Source organism: Juglans microcarpa x Juglans regia, chromosome 5S, assembly GCF_004785595.1.
Source record: "Juglans microcarpa x Juglans regia isolate MS1-56 chromosome 5S, Jm3101_v1.0, whole genome shotgun sequence".
Taxonomy (NCBI): Eukaryota; Viridiplantae; Streptophyta; class Magnoliopsida; order Fagales; family Juglandaceae; genus Juglans; species Juglans microcarpa x Juglans regia.
In genome coordinates, this window is record NC_054603.1 from 14,780,162 (window position 1) to 14,798,689 (window position 18,528).

General features: G+C 42.5%; 1 long non-coding RNA gene across 1 annotated transcript; it reads left to right on the plus strand.

Moving 5' to 3' along the window:
* The first annotated feature begins 204 nt into the window (after positions 1-204).
* Positions 205-7,536, plus strand: LOC121267554. Its single transcript, XR_005941040.1, has 3 exons — positions 205-214; positions 2,307-2,309; positions 7,386-7,536. It is a non-coding gene; the product is annotated as an uncharacterized LOC121267554 (long non-coding RNA).
* Positions 7,537-18,528: the final 10,992 nt, after the last annotated feature.

Here is an 18,528-nt window from a genome sequence, read left to right on the forward strand (position 1 = left end):
TATACGATTTAAGGGGAGGAGAGGATGCTTGAGGGATGATTTGGGGGAGGAGAGGCTCAACCTATTTAGAGGCCGAGGGTTGGGTCTCGGCAATTGCAGCCAGGGCTGCGATTGGGGGTGAGGGATGGTGTTGGCTTCACGAGCGTTGCACGTGTGGCATGCGACGAGTGGTGGGCAGTGGTGGTGAGTAGCTGCCTTGGCCGAGGCTTCATGGGTCACAAAGAGAAAGAAAAGAGAGAGAGAGAGAGAGTCGTGTGGATTGGTGGAAGTGGAGGTGGCGGCAGATGAAGGCGATGGCCAGTGCTCGACAAACATGTGGCGAAGGTGCAGCAGCAACAAGGGCTAATGGTTGTAGAAGGAAGGAGGAGGAAGAAGAAAAGACAAAAGAAAGAGAGAAGAGAAGAGGGAGGGGCGTGCGGTGCTCGGGGTAAAAGGATTTAGGGTTTTCATCAAATGCACAAAACGACGCCGTATAGGGGTAGGGAAAACAAATTTCACCTCCAAAGCCATCAAAACGATGCCGTTTTGGTGGGAGGGCTGGGCTACCACACTAACCCAAGGGGATTCGACCCACAACAATCCAAGAAAGAAAAAATAATCCACAAACAATCACTTGGGCTCAAAATTTCTCTTAACGAAAAAGCCTACATACACAAAATATTTTGGGCTTCACATCTTCCTCCCTTAAAATAAATTTTGTCCTTGAAATTGATAAGCTTAAACCATTTAAATCCAAAACAATTGCAAGGTACAACTCAAAACTTGCTTGGAACAAGCTAAAGAATCAATAATACCCAAACAAACACAGGAAATAGTCTCTCATGTCCACTTCTCTCTCCCAAGTGAAGTCCTGAGCTGCCGGATCTCCCCATGACACCTTCACCAAAGGTATTGTCTTGGATCTTAGTTTTTGCTCATTCCAATCTAAAATCTGTGTCGATGCTTCCTTATAGGTATGGTTAGGCTATAGTTGGATGCTACTGGGGTCGACCAGTCAAGCTTCCTGCTGTCCAAAACTCTTCTTCAAAGAGGAAACATGGAACGCGTCGTGCACCTACCCAAAATAATCCGGTAATGCAATCCTGTAAGCGATAGGTCCGACCTTCTCCATTATCTGAAAAGGACTAATGTACCTTGGGCTAAGCTTCCCTTTCTTCCCAAACCGCTTGATGTCCTTTATGGGTGAGACCTTGAGGTACACCTAGTCCCCTTCTTCAGATGACAGGTCTTTTCTCCTTGTAACTGCATAAATCTTCTGACAACTCTGTGTCGTTGCCACCCTGTCTCTTATGAATCTGACCTGGTCCTTCATCTCTTGAATTATTTCTAGCCCAACAAGCTTGTTCTCACCAACCTCATCCCAGTATAATGGAAATCTGCACTTCCTCTCGTACAGAGCCTTATAAGGTGCCATCTGAATGGAAGCTTGGAAATTGTTGTTGTATGCAAACTCTATGAGCGGCAAGTGATTTTCCCAACTACCCTTGAATTCCAAAGCACAGGCTCTCATCATATTGTCAAGAGTCTGAATAGTGCACTCTCATTGGCCATCTGACTATGGGTGATCAGCGTTTCTAAACCTCAACTTAGTGCCCATTGTCGCTTGTAACCTCTTCCAAAAATGGGATGTGAACCTCTGGTCCTGATTCGAAATGATGGTCTTGGGTATCCCATGCAGCATGACTATCTCCTTGACATATAGCCGTGTCAACTTTCCCAAGGTGTCATTATTCGTGATCGGTAGAAAATGAGCACTCTTGGTCAATCGGTCGATAATCACCCAAATAGAATTCTTCCTGCTTGGAGTCCTCGGCAAACCCACTACAAATCCATAACAATATCATCCCATTTCCATTCTGGAATCGAGAGGGGTTGAAGGTTCCGACAGGTCTCTGATGTTTTACCTTAACTTGCTGACAGGTGGCGCATCTCTCAACGAACATGGCTGTGTCCCTCTTCATCCCTTCCCACAAAAAATTTCTCTTCAAATCTCGGCACATCTTCGTACTTCCAGGGTGAACTGAGTAAAGGGCCATGTGTGCCTTTGCCAAAATCTTCTCCTTAATGTTTGAATTAGTAGGAATCACCCTATGGTTTATGAACAACAAAGTCCCATCCTTACTCAAACTGAAATGTGCAAGTCCCCTTGACTTTCTGACCTTCTGCCAGATATCCAGAAGTTTCGGGTCTTTCCTCTAAAGAGTCTTCAATTCTTCAAGGTCGACAACTCTGACTTCATGCATTGTGGCTAAGATCTCCTCTTGTTGCCAGCTTTCTACTAAAAGTCTCCTTATTCCAAAGAGAAGTGAGTTTACTCTCGATGATTCAGCCACATCCACAAGGTGAGATTTCTGACTTAGCGCATCGAAAAGCTGGTTTCCCTTCCCTGGACGGTACTTAATCTCGCATTGATAATCACTATTTAACTCCAACCACCTTCTCTGTCTCACATTGAGATTTTTCTATTTGGAGAGATGCTTCAGGCTCTTATGATCAGTGTACTTCTTAGGTCTCCCCATATAGATAGTGTCGCCAGATTTTTAAGGTAAAAACCACTACTACAAGCTCGAAGTCATAAGTGAGATAGTTCTTTTCATGATCCTTCAGTTGGTGGGACGCATATGCTACAACTCGCTCCTTTTGCATTAGAACACACCCCAAACCAAATTTGGAAGCATCACTGAAAACAACAAATGGCTTGTACGGCTCTGGAAGTGCCAAAACAGGTGCTGAGGTCAACCTCTTCTTAAATTATTAAAAGCTTCTATCACACTTATCCATCTAGACGAACTCAGTATTCTTCTTGGTCAAAGCAGTGAGTGGTTCAAACAATCCAGAAAACCCCTCCACAAATCTTTGATAGTAACCTGCGAGTCCCAAGAAGTTTTGGATCTCATGCACTGACGTGGGACGCGGCCAGGCCAAAACTGCTTCTACCTTACTGGGATCTACAGCCACACCCTCTTGAGAGATGACATGACCAAGAAACCTGATTTCATCAAGCCAAAACTTGCATTTGCAGAGTTTTGCATATAATTGATGCTCCCGTAGCTTACCCAGCACCAATCATAGGTGATTAGCATGGTCCTCCAAATTTCGAGAATACACAAGAATATCATAAATAAAGATCAACACAAAGGAATCCAGATAAGGTTGAAACACTCGATTTGTCATGTCCATGAAAGTTACAGGGGCTTTAGCTAGCCCAAAAGGCATTACTTTGAACTCATAATGCGCGTACCTTGAAAGCAGTCTTCAATACATCCTTGTCCCTTATTCTTAGCTGATAGTAACCTGATCTCAAGTCGATCTTTGAAAATGTAGCCGCATCTTGAAGTTGATCAAATAAATCATCAATCTGAGACAGTGGATATTTGTTCTTTATGCTCACCTTGTTAAGCTCTCGATAATCAATGCACATTCTAAGGGTTCCATCCTTCTTCTTGACAAACATCACAGACGCTCCCCAATGTGAGGAACTGGGTTGAATAAATCTCATCTGCCAAATCTTGTAATTGAGTCTTCAACTCCTTCAACTCAGCTGGTGCCATCCTATAGGGAGCCTTGTGCATTGGAGTCGCTCCAGGTTTTAGATCAACCTTGAACTCGACATCTTGAATGGGAGGAAACCCGGGGAGGTCATTTGCAAAAACATCTGGAAACTCCTTAACGACTGGAATTCCCACACTGACTTCCTCTCCACTGATTTAGACACCACTTGAACTAAATAAGCATCTGCCCCACTTGCCAAATCTTTCTTCGTTTGGATTGCATATATAATCGTGGGTCTCGACTTCAGCTTGCAACTTGTGAATTCCATATAGCCACCTCCAGGTAGATGAAAAATGACCACCCAGCTTAGACAATGATACTTGCGAAATGCCGAAATAGCCAATCCATTCCCAGAATGATGTCAAACCCAAGCAATTTGAATACAATTAAGTCAGCATCAATTATCCTCTCTCCAAAGTCCAAAGGACAGCTTGGGGAAACTTTTGAACACATTACCCTTTCTCCGTTTGGTAACGCTACGACCATGGATTGTTGTAAAGGCTCCGTGTTTAAGTTACAAATTCATGCAAAAGTAGTGGACACAAAGGATTAGGATGCCCCTGAATCAGAAAATGCACAAGCATAAAATTCATACAAGCGAACTCTCCCTGATTAAACACTTCCAATGTAATTCTAGAAATTAAACCACACAAACATTAACTCTAAGGATCAGGTCAAGTTCATACCTGTGATAACCCTGCATCTTGAGTCTTCGGGGCCTCATCATTGACGTCACTAGGTGTTAGAGCGTACACCCTCGTCTGCATTGCCTACCTCTAATTCGTCCTTCCTTAGCGTTGTCTTGGTCAATTTCAAGCATAGTGCCCACCTTGACGACAGTCAGCTTCATGAGATCTGTTGCACCTTCCACATACTAGAGCTTGACCCCCTATACACACACCAGTAGATGCTTGCGATCTTGCCCCTATTCTGAGGGGACCCTAAGCTATTTCCCTCTCCTACAAATCTCCTCCTCTTCTAGCTTGTCGAAGAGCTTACAGGACCACCAAACTCCCATTCTGCTATAAAGGCCACCTCAACCAAACTCTGAAAAGTCAGAATTTGCAAACAAGTTACTTGTCTGCGTATCTCGCAATGCAATCCCTTTTGAAATCGCTCGGTCTGCATCTCTTTAGTGGTAATTAGATGTGTCACAAACCTGTCGAGCTCCATAAACTTCTCGGCATATTTCTCCACTGTCATGTCTCCTTCCACTAGACTGTTTAACTCCTTGCCTTATGATGCCTCACTTTGTTAGGGAAAAAGTGATCATCAAATTTCTTAAAGCATTGCCAGGTCACTTCTTCGAAAGATCCCAGCTCCATCTCAAGGATCTCTCGCTTAGTCTCCCACTAGGTGGCAGCTTTTCCTTGCAACATGTAGCTTGCATAAAGCACCTTTTGGGATTCAGTGCACCCGTATATCTCAAACATCCTCTCCAGATCCTTGATCCATCTTCCGACTCTGAGCGGGTCTTCCTTACCCATAAATCCAGGGGTCCTATGGTCCAAGAAAAGCTCATAGGAGTACCCCCTCTGCTCCTCTCGAGGTTGGGCTGGAAGTTCTGTTGGAGGAATTTCGTCATACAATTTAACGTCCTAGCCATGGTGTAATTTCCATCACCAAGCTGTAGTTCATCCTTGGGAGCTCGGCTAAAAGGTTCATCACACGGGAACCTGGGTCGCACCATATCTGCCTGCCAAAACACAACCCATAATGTCGTTCTTTAACTTAAACGAAAGTTCTTCTTAAAGCGTTGCTTGGGAAGGAAAAGTACTTGCTCTTTATAATGTTCCAATAAGACTCCAATTGTATTATTGACTAGTCCTTTTGGAGTATAGGTCATGTAGTTTGAGCCTTCTATTGGAGCGTTACTGTAACACCCCGTATTTTAGTGTATTTTTACTGAAGGAATTATTTTTATGGATTCAAAATTTTATTCTCTTATTTTAAAATTATTGGATTTTTAATTGGGTTATTTTTATGATTTTTAGTTTACGAAAATTATTTTCGAAGTGCTTTCTTTAAATTAATTATTGTTATGTGTTTAAATTTCTTCTCGAATTAAATTAACTTATTATTGGGTTTAATTATTTATACTCATGTTAATCACTGTGTTTGAAATATTTTATTTCACTAGTTGTTTTAAAATCGTTTCCGTTGGATCATTTTCGTGACCCAAGTTATGAGGATTGGACCTCATTTCTTTTCCCTCTATTTTTCTTTTCCTTTTCTTTTTCTTTTCTTCTTTTCTTTTCTTTCTTTTCTTTTTCTCCTCCCTGGTTTCCCTTCCCGCGTGCGCGACTCTCTCTCTCTCTCTCTCTCTCTCTCTCTCTCGCCGTACATTCGTCTCTCTCCCAGCCCGCCGCCATGCGCCGGCGGTGGTCGACACCGCCCGGCTCCTCTGCTCCCCCTGCCGCCGGCGATCACCCCCATCCATTTCCAGCTCCTCCATCGTCGCCGTTAACCACCACGAATCCATTGAAGCCGCGGCACTCTTTCAGCCGCTGCGCCGCCGTCGCACCACCATTGGCCACCATCTTCTCACCACATCATCCTCGACCTCTTGGCAACCCATTGGACCCAACCCCAGCTCCGATCCGCCACCGGTGAAGCTCCACCATCTACATTTCCAATTTGGGTATTTTGGTCTTCTACTGCCCATTGCGCCGCCACCCACGGCCAACCTTCACTACCACTAGCTTCACCGACCTCCTTAGGCCCTACCCTATCATTTTTGGGTCTTCGTTTGTCCCCGTTTGAAAGTGGGTATTTGTGACCCACGGCCACAGTGTATTTTGCACTGTTACGTTGCTCAGACGTCATTTCTTGCAGCTTCGTGATCCATCGGAAATTGCTATATAGCGCTGTAAGTATTTCTTCAAAGAATTCTTGTGAATTTAATGTATTTTTGCACTAACACATTTCATTGTATTTGAACTGTTGATTGGTTTTGCCGGATTGAGTCCGAGGAGTACGGGGGTCGGATGGATTGGTGATTGGAGTTGTTTGGTTGGATTTGATTGGATTGGTAATTGATGGTTTGGATATTGTGTTGGTTCATGTACATTACATTTGGCACGCATGATCATGTTTGTAAAGGAAAACTGGGTTTTCGTGTATTGCATTCATGTTCATGTGTTTATGAAAACTGAGTTTCATGTGAGTATGGAATTTGGGTGCGTGTGTATCACGACCCCAAGCCGAGATGAGGCATTATCTCGGTGGAGCTCCTCTGGTTACTCGGGAGCGGAATATACTGAGTAACATCCCCTGGATTGTCGCCGGGAAACAATGGGATCGGACGAGAGATTCGTGCCGACTCCGTGGTCCTTCTGCTGGCGGGGACTAGAGGATGTCTGGCCACGTACGCCCTGGGCGCGGAACTGGGCATCGCTCGTTGCGTAGTGTGGGTGCTTGGCCATGTACGCGCCGGGCGCGAAACTGAGCACCGCTACGAAGCCAGGACGTGCGGATGGTCCATAGGGGAGGCCATGGTGCATAGGGTAATAACGGATTAATTGGCTATTTTCTGAGAAAATAGTGTGTGTTGGATTTTGTGTAAATCATTTTCTAGAAAAATGTTTTACGATTATTTTTGGGCCAAATGGGATTTGGCGTGTGCTGGAGAAATTATCATTTTCGGAGAAAATGAGGTTTTGAGGAAAATGCATATTTCATCATATGCATGCATGTTGGTTGCATTAAATGCATTTTATTCTTGAGGATTATTTGGGTTATACTTACCTGCGATACCATTTTGTGGTAACGCAGATTTTGATGCGGAGGAGGAGGAGGAGGAGGGCGAGCCTAAGGAAACGGCTCCGCCCGAGGAGTGATCTGGGATCATTGGCTTTGTTATTTTATTTTACTCATTTGTATTTGGGACATGTGTTAAACTTTATTTTGGGATGACTGTATAAATGCTTTTAAACCTCTTCTGATATTTAGATTGTATTTTAAATTCTGGTACTTTGTTGACTATCCGCTACATTATTTTATTGTATACTATTGCATGTACACACACTTGGCACTTCGTTGGGATGCGTGACCGTGTTGTCATCATCCCGGCGTCTTGATCCCCGTGTTTTTTTTATACGGGGGATTGGGGACGCCACAGGTGGTATCAGAGCAGTTCGGCTCTGGGTAAAACCTCATGTCTCTTAGGATAGTACCAGAAAATTATTTTTATTATTATTTTAAAATAATAAAATTTTTGTTTAAGTGGTGTAAGTTAAGTTATTTATTTTATATTATGAGTTTATTGTTATTTTATTTTATGTTAATTGACGTTATTTGATTTTATTTTATCTTATTGTTTTAGTTGGTGTTTACTTTTGGTTGAGTTTGGTTTTATCTGGATTTAAGCAGGGTTGAGGATTGCTTTTGACAGGAAAATGGTGAGGTACTAGAAAATTTTTCTAAGGTTGTAATTGAAATTGTTTAATTTAGAGTATGGTTTTATTGGCTTTATTTATTTTATTGTATAATAATTTTGTTGTTTATTTATTTTATTGTATGTCATTTTATTTTATTTGTTTTATTTTATGGCGGATTATTTTATTGTTTTATTTATTTTATTGTGAACTACTTCATTGGTTTTATGCATTTTGTCGTAGGTTATTTTATTTATGGAATTTTATTTTATTTTTTTTTTATTTTTTTTTTTGTTTTGTTCGAAATTGAAAGGCGGGTTAAGGGTTATGTTATGACAGGAAGATGGTACGACTGAGAAGGCCATTGTTAGGCTTAAACATTGGTGTACTAGGTCTGAACTCTTGTTGTTTTAATATCAAGGCTTGAACATCAGGGTCTGGGTGAACTCTTTGGATTAGGTACTCAAGTTGCTGCTAAGGAGGGGAATAGTTTTTAATTGTTTAGAATAATTGAGGTTTTAGGTTCTGTAGAATTTATGTGATGAGTCTATGGGGTAGGTGGTTGTAAGATCAACGAATTTCAAGGTTAGATTTATGAGGAGTTCATCTAAGGTTTGGCCCCATAGTTTTTAGAAAATAAGTTATGAGATTTAAGGTGGTAGGTTCAACAAGCAATTGAGGGATTACTTAGATTAGAAGTTTTCGATCTTGCCGAACTTGATAAACCATTTGATAACATTTGGAGTTTTAGAATTTACAAGTTTTACAAGGCGAATGTTTTAGATTTAAGATCATCGATCTTGAGGATTTCAGGAAATGATTTATATCTGGGTTAAGGTTTTAGAATTGCAGAGTTGAAGGGCTGAATTAAAATTGGATTGATAAGAGTTGAGTTACTGATATGAAAATATTTTTTTTCAGGCGAGAATTTTCTTAGAGATGGAAGGTAACGATCTAGTTTGTTTATTTTCTGAGGATTGAAGATGTTGATCTAATTTGGTTAAATAATTATTTTTAGCTTGGTGTTACAGTGACAGGTTAATGATTTAATCCATATTAAATTTTAAGGAAAATAGATGGTGCGGATTTAGGAAATGATTTTTGCTGATTTCGAGGATATAGGTGTAGTAATGGAAATTGTAAGGATGATCACTTGCACGTTTGGAGGATTATTGGTTTTGGCTGAGGTGCATGAGATTGATGCGTAAAAATGGTGTGTGTACGCATTTCGGAGGGTATAGGTTCTAGTCTTATTTTGGTTTGGAGAAAGTAACTTTGGTAAGTGTTGAAGATGAGTCGACACAATAGTATTAATTCAAGAGATTTTGGTTTGGAGTTTTTGGTGAGTCAATCGGAGTGTGTAGTCGAAATGGATTACTCAATGGAATGACGGTTGACAATAATTATTGTGATTATCTATAGGAATTAATTGTGACTTGAGGTTACCTAGGAATTTAAATTTTGAGGTTATACTTTCTTTGGAGATTGAGCATCCAGTTGGTTGAATTAAGGACATTGTTATTTAACTTGAAGAGAGATTGATGGGTTGTCATATTTGGTATATGATAAGATCTTGGAAGTTGAAGTTTTGACATTAGCGATGAATAATATGATCAAGTATGTGAGTTAATCAAGTATTAGAATCCTTGGGTGATTTGCATTGGCTTTTGGTGGATTGATGATTTGAGCAGTAGGGCTTGCCTTGAGGTTTAATAGTGATGTGTTATTGAATGAGCTAGTCGTGCTAATACTAACTTATAGGAGTAGAAGTAGCTGGGCGAGTTACCAAGGAGGTTTTGTTAATGTTTTGGTGAAGTCAATAATGGTTCGTAATGAGTTTAGTCACCGTTAGATTAGATGTTGTTCAGAATGTAGGTGATTAGCTTTTGGGTTTAGGTTGTTAGGTAGGAGTTTATAGGCGCTCTTATTGGTTGGTTGGATTGGAATTGAGTCTTTTAAAGTATGTTTCTTATCTTAGAGGAGATGAGTGTATTTTGGGTTGAGGTTGCTTATTTTCAATTTGGCATGCTGAGGTTGTTTGATATTGGGTTTCTGTCTATGATCATGGATGTATTTTATGGAATTTGATTTTGATCAAGACAGCTGGAGTTAATTGAGGAATTTGAGTTATAACTCGTGGTTTTGGGAGAGAGAGTATTTTTCTACTAAATTGTGATAAGAGTTTTGGTTAGTAGAAATGGAGCCACCTTGTACTCGATGGTGTTAGTTTCATGAGGACGTAAGTTTTATGCATGTGGCGAATATCAGAGTGCGCAGCAGAACCGTGGTATTTTTGTTGTAGTCAGGAGTTCAAATTGTGCTGATTTGAAGAATTAATGGTGACTTGAATTTTGAGAAGATACTTGTGATTGGCGATTAATCATTTGGTTGCGCAAAATCTGTTACTGATGGTTAACATTGGAAGTGGCTATTAGGTTTCCAATAGTAGAATTCAATGAAGGTTTAGAAGTTGGAGCATAGGAGTTGATTGCAGTTGGCACATATTATTGTAAGGGCTTTTGATCATCGGAATTTTTTGGATGTGGTATTAAGGTTCTCGAGGAAATGAGATTTTGGATAGTATAGTCACCCTGGGAATACTGGTTGTGATGTGCCACTGGGAGACTAATATGAGTATATTGGATATTGCCATGTTTATTGAGAAATGTGCCACGTGCTGTCAAGTTAAGGCTGAGCATCAAAAGACCTACTGGTAGACTTCAACCTCTCCCTATTCCCGAGTGGAAGTGGGATGATATTTCTATGGATTTTGTTGTGGGTTTGCCGAGGACTCCTAGTGGGAAGAACTCTATTTGGGCGATTGTTGATTGGTTGATCAAGAATGCTTATTTCTTGCCTATTATTAATATTGACTCTTTGGGTAAGTTGACTCGGTTATATGTCAAGAAGATAGTGCGTTTGCATGGAGTACCCAAGTGTATTGTGTCAGATCGGGACCCACGGTTCACCTCCCATTTTGGAAGAGCTTGTAGGCAGCTTTAGGCACTAAGTTGAAGTTTAGTACTGCATATCACCCTCAAACAGACGGTCAATCAGAGCGTACTATTCAGACTCTGGAGGATATGTTACGGTCTTGTGTCATGGAATTTCAAGGAAGTTGGGAGAATCATCTGCCGCTTATCGAGTTCTCTTATAATAACAGTTTTCATTCCTCCATTCAGATGGCCCCGTATGAAGCTTTATATGGACGAAAGTGCAGATTGCCTTTATGTTGGGATGAAGTTGGCGAGAACAAATTGTTTGGGCTTGAGATAATTCAAGAAATGAAGGATCAAGTTCAGTTTATAACGACTAAAATGGTGGAAGCGCAAAGTCGCCAGAAGAGTTATACAGATAAAAGAAGAAGAGACTTATCCTTTGATGTAGGTGATTGAGTTTATCTTAAAGTCTCTCCTATGAAAGGCGTTAAGTGCTTTGATAAGAAAGGAAAACTTAGCCTAAGATATGTTGGCCTTTTTTCAGATCGTAGGGAAGGTTTGGCTGGTTGCTTATAGAGTGGTCTTATCAGACTATTTTGGCGGTATGTTCTCAAGTTTGCTCTTAGTTGAATCTTATTCCTGTCTTAGTCTTAATGTTGACCTTGCCAATTTCGAGGACAAAATTTTATTTAAGGGGAGGAGAATGTAACACCCCGTATTTTAGTGTATTTTTATTGAAGGAATTATTTTTATGGATTCAAAATTTTATTCTCTTATTTTAAAATTATTGGATTTTTAATTGGGTTATTTTTATGATTTTTAGTTTACGAAAATTATTTTCGAAGTGCTTTCTTTAAATTAATTATTGTTATGTGTTTAAATTTCTTCTCGAATTAAATTAACTTATTATTGGGTTTAATTATTTATTTTCATGTTAATCACTGTGTTTGAAATATTTTATTTCACTAGCTGTTTTAAAATCGTTTCCGTTGGATCATTTTCGTGACCCAAGTTATGAGGATTGGACCTCATTTCTTTTCCCTCTATTTTTCTTTTCCTTTTCTTTTTCTTTTCTTTTCTTTTCTTTTCTTTTTCTCCTCCCTGGTTTCCCTTCCCGCGCGCGCGACTCTCTCTCTTGCCGTGCATTCGTCTCTCCCCAGCCAGCCGCCATGCGCCGGCGGTGGTCGACACCACCCGGCTCCTCCGCTCCCCCTACCGCCGGCAATCACCCCCTTCCATTTCCAGCTCCTCCATCGCCGTCGTTAACCACCACGAACCCATTGAAGCCGTGGCACTCTTTCAGCCGCTGCGCCGCCGTCGCACCACCATTGGCCACCATCTTCTCACCACATCATCCTCGACCTCTTGGCAACCCATTGGACCCAACCCCAGCTCCGATCCGCCACCGGTGAAGCTCCACCATCTACATTTCCGATTTGGGTATTTTGGTCTTCTACCGCGTATTGCGCCGCCACCCACGACCGACCTCCTTAGGCCCTACCTTATCATTTTTGGGTCTTCGTTTGTCCCCGTTTGAAAGTGGGTATTTGTGACCCACGGCCACAGTGTATTTTGCACTGTTACGTTGCTCAGACGTCATTTCTTGCAGCTTCGTGATCTATCGGAAATTGCTATATAGCGCTGTAAGTATTTCTTCAAAGAATTCTTGTGAATTTAATGTATTTTTGCACTAACACATTTCACTGTATTTGAACTGTTGATTGGTTTTGCCGGATTGAGTCCGAGGAGTACGGGGGTCGGATGGATTGGTGATTGGAGTTGTTTGGTTAGATTTGATTGGATTGGTAATTGTTGGTTTGGATATTGTGTTGGTTCATGTACATTGCATTTGGCACGCATGATCATGTTTGTAAAGGAAAACTGGGTTTTCGTGTATTGCATTCATGTTCATGTGTTTATGAAAACTGGGTTTCATGTGAGTATGGAATTTGGGTGCGTGTGTATCACGACCCCAAGCCGAGATGAGGCATTATCTCGGTGGAGCTCCTCTGGTTACTCGGGAGCGGAATATACTGAGTAACGTCCCCTGGATTGTCGCCGGGCGACAATGGGATCGGACAAGAGATTCGTGCCGACTCCGTGGTCCTTCTGCTGGCGGGGACTAGAGGATGTCTGGCCACGTACGCGCTGGGCGCGGAACTGGGCATCGATCGTTGCGTAGTGTGGGTGCTTGGCCATGTACGCACCGGGTGCGGAACTGAGCACCGCTACGAAGCCAGGACGTGCGGATGGTCCATAGGGGAGGCCATGGTGCATATGGTAATAACGGATTAATTGGCTATTTTCTGGGAAAATAGTGTGTGTTGGATTTTGTGTAAATCATTTTCTGAGAAAATGTTTTACGGATTATTTTTGGGCCAAATGGGATTTGGCGTGTGTTGGAGAAATTATCATTTTCGGAGAAAATGATGTTTTGAGGAAAATGCATATTTCATCATATGCATGCATGTTGGTTGCATTAAATGCATTTTATTCTTGAGGATTATTTGGGTTATACTTACCTGCGATACCATTTTGTGGTAACACAGATTTTGATGCAGAGGAGGAGGAGGAGGAGGGCGAACCTGAGGAAACGGCTTCGCCCGAGGAGTGATCTGGGATCACTGGCTTTGTTATTTTATTTTACTCATTTGTATTTGGGACATGTGTTAAACTTTATTTTGGGATGACTATGTAAATGCTTTTAAACCTCTTCTGATATTTAGATTGTATTTTAAATTTTGGTACTTAGTTGACTATCCGCTGCGTTATTTTATTGTACACTATTGCATGTACACACACTTGACACTTCGTTGGGATGCGTGACGATGTTGTCATCATCCCGGTGTCTCGATCCCCGTATTTTTTTTTTATAAGGGGGATTGGGGGCACCACAGTTACGAATGGTATCAGAACTTATCCCAACCAGAAATATGGGACTTGAGTCGTGCCATCTATGACGGACTGGCCCGATGAGTACGTCGGGAATTTTATGGGGGGAAGATTGTGATACCCTATACGATAAGAATAAGGGTAGGTAGTGTATGAGATCTCACATTGCTTGGGAAGCAGAAGTTCTTGCTCTTTGTAAGGTTCTAATGAGGCTCGAATTGTATTATTAACTAATCTTTTTAGAGTATAGGCTATATGGTTTGAGCCTTCCATTGGGGCCAGTGCACCCGCATATCTCGAACATCCTCTCCAGATCCTTGATCCATCTCCCAACTCTGAGTGGGTCTTCCTCACCCATAAATCTAGGGGTCCTATGGTCCTAGAAAAGCTCATAGGAGCACCCGCTCTGCTCCTCCCAAGGTTAGGGCTGGAAGTTTTGTTGGAGGAATTTTGTCATACGATTTAACGTCCTAGCCATGGCATAATTTCCATCACCAAGCGGTAGTTCATCCTCGGGAGCTCGGCCAAAAGGTTCGTCACGTGGGAACATGGGTCGCACCATATTTGCTTGCCAAAACGCAACCCATAACGCCTTTCCTTAACTCAAACGAAAGAACTTTAAAAGATTAAAGCCTATATTTCTAGTACTGCACCTAGGTGACTTGTGGTTTTAGCCAGAGCCGAACCACTCTAATACCACCTGTGGCACCCTCGACCCCCACGTGTGATTTGATAGGAGTTGTGACACTGGGGTGATGGCCACTCGGGTCACACACCCAATCGCCAAGTGCAAGTGTGTGCGAACATGCAAATTGTGTATAGTTTATAAACGCAATGGAAAAATATAATAAAGCAGTCTAAAACTAAGTACCAGAAAATTTAAAATTACAACCCAACAAGAGGTCCTCCATAAAGTTATTACAGTCATCTAACTGATCAGAATAAGAATAGAACTAGAAGTCCATCAACTACAACAGAAATAAACCCTAGGTCACCACTACTCAAGTGGGTTGGTCCATCATGCTCAAACCCGTCCTCTGCATCAAAGTCTATGGTTGCATGAAAAGGATCCGTTGGTGGAAACACCACAATGAGATCTTGCAATTTCAACAAATAAATCCAAAGATCAACAATCAAGAATTTCAAACATGGAAGCATATCAAAAAACATGCACAATAGTCATGAGAGACTATCCCAAAATACCCATTTATGTGATGTTACAAACAAAACATAATATCATTTAATTAGTCACTCACTCCAAAAATCCCATTTGTACCCAATTTACAACCATTTATTACAGTGTACACCATGGTCTCCCCTCGATACCACCCGCACACCCTGTCTCCCTTCGTCACACCATTGGTAACGGCTGTATATGTGACTTCGTAATGAGCAATGCCCAGCTCTGCACTCGGCGCTTAACGTAACAAGACATCCTCTAGCCCCTACGAGCAGAGGGACTACAGAGTCATGCCAAGAGCGTTACCGTCTTGGCCGAGCCAACTATTGCCCAGCAACAGTCCAGGTGATGTCACTCAGTTTTACATGCTCTTGAGTGACTAGTGGAGCTCCAAAATAATACTCCATCTCGACATGCGGTCAGACACGCATGCACGTATAGAAAAAATATATTTTTGATGACACCCAAAAACCTAGTTTTTAGATTACACAGCATAGCATAGAACATACCACAATTGAATAAATCATGGCAGATATTAATAACAATTAGTATGCAGATGCATGACAGGCAACTATTGATTGGCATGGCATAGCACAAAACAGTCAACAACACAACAATACAAAAGTCACAATTTCAACAATTACATAAATTCCAAATACACGCGTTTCCCAACTCTCCATCTGGCCCTCGACCCACTTTTTCGACGACAAGTACATCATTAATATCCCAACTCTTCACAGGGCCCTATGCCACTTTTTAATCACAACCAAACTGCAACAAAGTTAGTAATAATTCCACGTTAGTAAAATCAAGGGTCATTCTAGAGATTTACTTACTACGTGGAAAGCAAATTTATGGATGATCGAGCGTGATGGCTTAAAGTGTGAGAATGTGCGCGATTCACTGAATGGATGGACAGAGCTGATTAGATTAATCTGAACATGATAAAAAACTTAAAGCACGAGGCAAGAGGCAGAAAGGCTTACGTGGCGGTGTCAAGAGGGGCAAAGCACGCGGTGGCAGTGGCGGTGGACAATGGTAGAGGCGGATTTGGACAAAATAGAGGGGCAACTGGTGGGATTATTTCAAGGGGGTGGCAAATCTGACGTGCTAGTGGTTGGAGGAGGGGAGTTTCACGGCTGGGTGTGGTGAAGCCCGGCAGGGCAGTGGCTAGGGTGGGCTTTAGCTCACAGGTTGGGTGGAACCAAGGGAGATGGATAGTGGGAATGGAAAGTGGAGTACCAAGAGGTGGTCTTGCAACCACCAGTACAAAGCTGGGAGTGGTGGCTCATGGCGGCACACAACAACGTAGGGCAAAAATACTTCTAAAGGCTACTGGGAGTAAATCTGGGGGTAAGGGAGGTGCTAGAATATGATTTGAGGGAAGGAGATGAGGCTTTGAGGGATGATTTGGAGGAGGAGAGGCTCGGCCTATTTATAGGCGAGGGTTAGTTCTTGGCAATCACAACCGCGACTGTGATTGGGGGTGCGGGATGTGTTGGCTTTGCGAGCGTCGCATGTGTGGCATGCGACGAGTGGTGGGCAGTGGCGGCTAGCAGCTACCATGGCTAAGGCTTCACGGGTCGCAGAGAGAGAGATAGAGAGATTCATGCAAATTGTTGGAAGTGGAGGTAGCGACAGACGAAGGTGATGGCCCATGCATGACGGACACGTGGCGAAGGCGCAGCGGTGGCTTGGGCGGCGAGGGCTCGTGGGTTTCCCTTGTCGTGAACAGGGAGGGGTGTGCAGCGCTGGGGGAGAAAATAATTTAGGCTTTTCTATCAAATGCACAAAACAAAACCGCATAAGGGTAGGGAAAAAACATTCACCTCCAAAGCAAACAAAACGATGCCGTTTTGGTGGGAGGTGTAAGGGGGATTTTCCCACTATTGGCCCATACATCGAGCCCATGAGGGAGCACGAGAGAAGCAAGTCAGAGAGCCCGGCCAAGCCCAATCAAGCCCAATGACCCCCCCACTAAGAAGGGTTAGTAGGCCTCTATAGAGTACTTGGCTCACGAGCAAAACCCACCCCTGAACAACCCATATATGGGGAAAGCGGACAGCAGGGGGAGATGGAACTCGCTATCCTGACACCACCCCGTTGACCCTCTATCCTTGGGAACCTGTGCAGGTAGGTGGGTGGGAGATACAGAGAACTATTGATCTCCTAACAACAAGCATGGAGGGGCTTGACGAGGAGCTCCTGTTGGATAAAGTGAGTCAGGAAGTCATGTCGCATTAATTGCGCCACCCCCAGACTCCACACCACATTTAATGATGCAGCCACAGAAGCCACGCCGCATTAAAGGATTTTGAAAAAGGAACTGTGGAAAGAACATAAGTTCCTCAGAGTCAGGTATGGGCGATCCCCACTAGAAACTTAGTATAAAAGTTGATCCCCAGGTATGAAGAACACTTTCTGATTCCGCTAAGCTTACGTACAAACTTCTAAGGAGATATACTGACTTTAGCATCAGAGACTCTTTGGCTACCACCAAGGCCCCCTATTCTCTGTGTTTGCCTAAATGTGTAGGTGAAAGCCCGAAGACCCTAGTTTCATGAACCTGGCCCAAAGGCATGCGGAACTTGACATTAACAGTGGCACCGTCTGTGGGATCTCTATAGACTTCACGTGTCCTTCGTGCACCTGTGACAACCCGTTCTTAGACAACTCGGAGAGGAAAAAACAACTTCAACAAACATGGAATGAGACCCTCCAGATGTGGCGCCCCCAATCCCCCCTTAGATAAATACACAGGGATCAAGACGCCAGGATGGTGACAACACGGTCACGCATCCCAACGAAATGTGCTCAAGTGTGTGCAACATGCAACAGTGTACAAATAAAATAACGCAGCGGATAATATAAATAAGTCAACTAAGTACCAGAAATTTAAATACAAATATTTAACACAATTTATCTTTAAAAAATTATACAGTCATCCCAAATATAATACAAAAGGTAAATACATAAATTGATAAAAACATAACTCACTAAACAGGAGCAATCCCAGATCACTCCTCCAACGGAGCCAAGCTAAGGCTCGTCATCATCATCTGCATCAAAATCTGCGATACCATAAAATGGTACCACAGGTAAGTATAAACCAAACAACTCTCGGGATAAAAATACATTAATGCAACCAACAATATAGCAAAAAACATTTAGCCATAAAATACCATTTTTTTTCCCAGAAAAATGATTATTTCCAACACACGCCAAAAATCCCATTTTGGTCCAAAATATCCGTAAAACATTTTCCCATAAAATGATTCACACAAACAACCTATTTATCGGACACTGTAGGCGGGAATCACAGGCGGGACTCTACCACCGTCCCTGCTTACCACCATCCCTACCGCGTGCACCGTAGGCGGGAATCACAGGCGGGACACAACCACCATCCCTGCTTACCACCATCCCTAACGCGTGCACCGTAGGCGGGAATCGCAGGCGGGACTCTACCACCATCTCTACAGTCTCTTTTCCTTTTACTCACATGAGAATCCAATTCCAATAAACCCATGAACATGTATGCAATCATGCGCAAACCCAGTTTTCTTTACAAACATGATCATGCATGCAA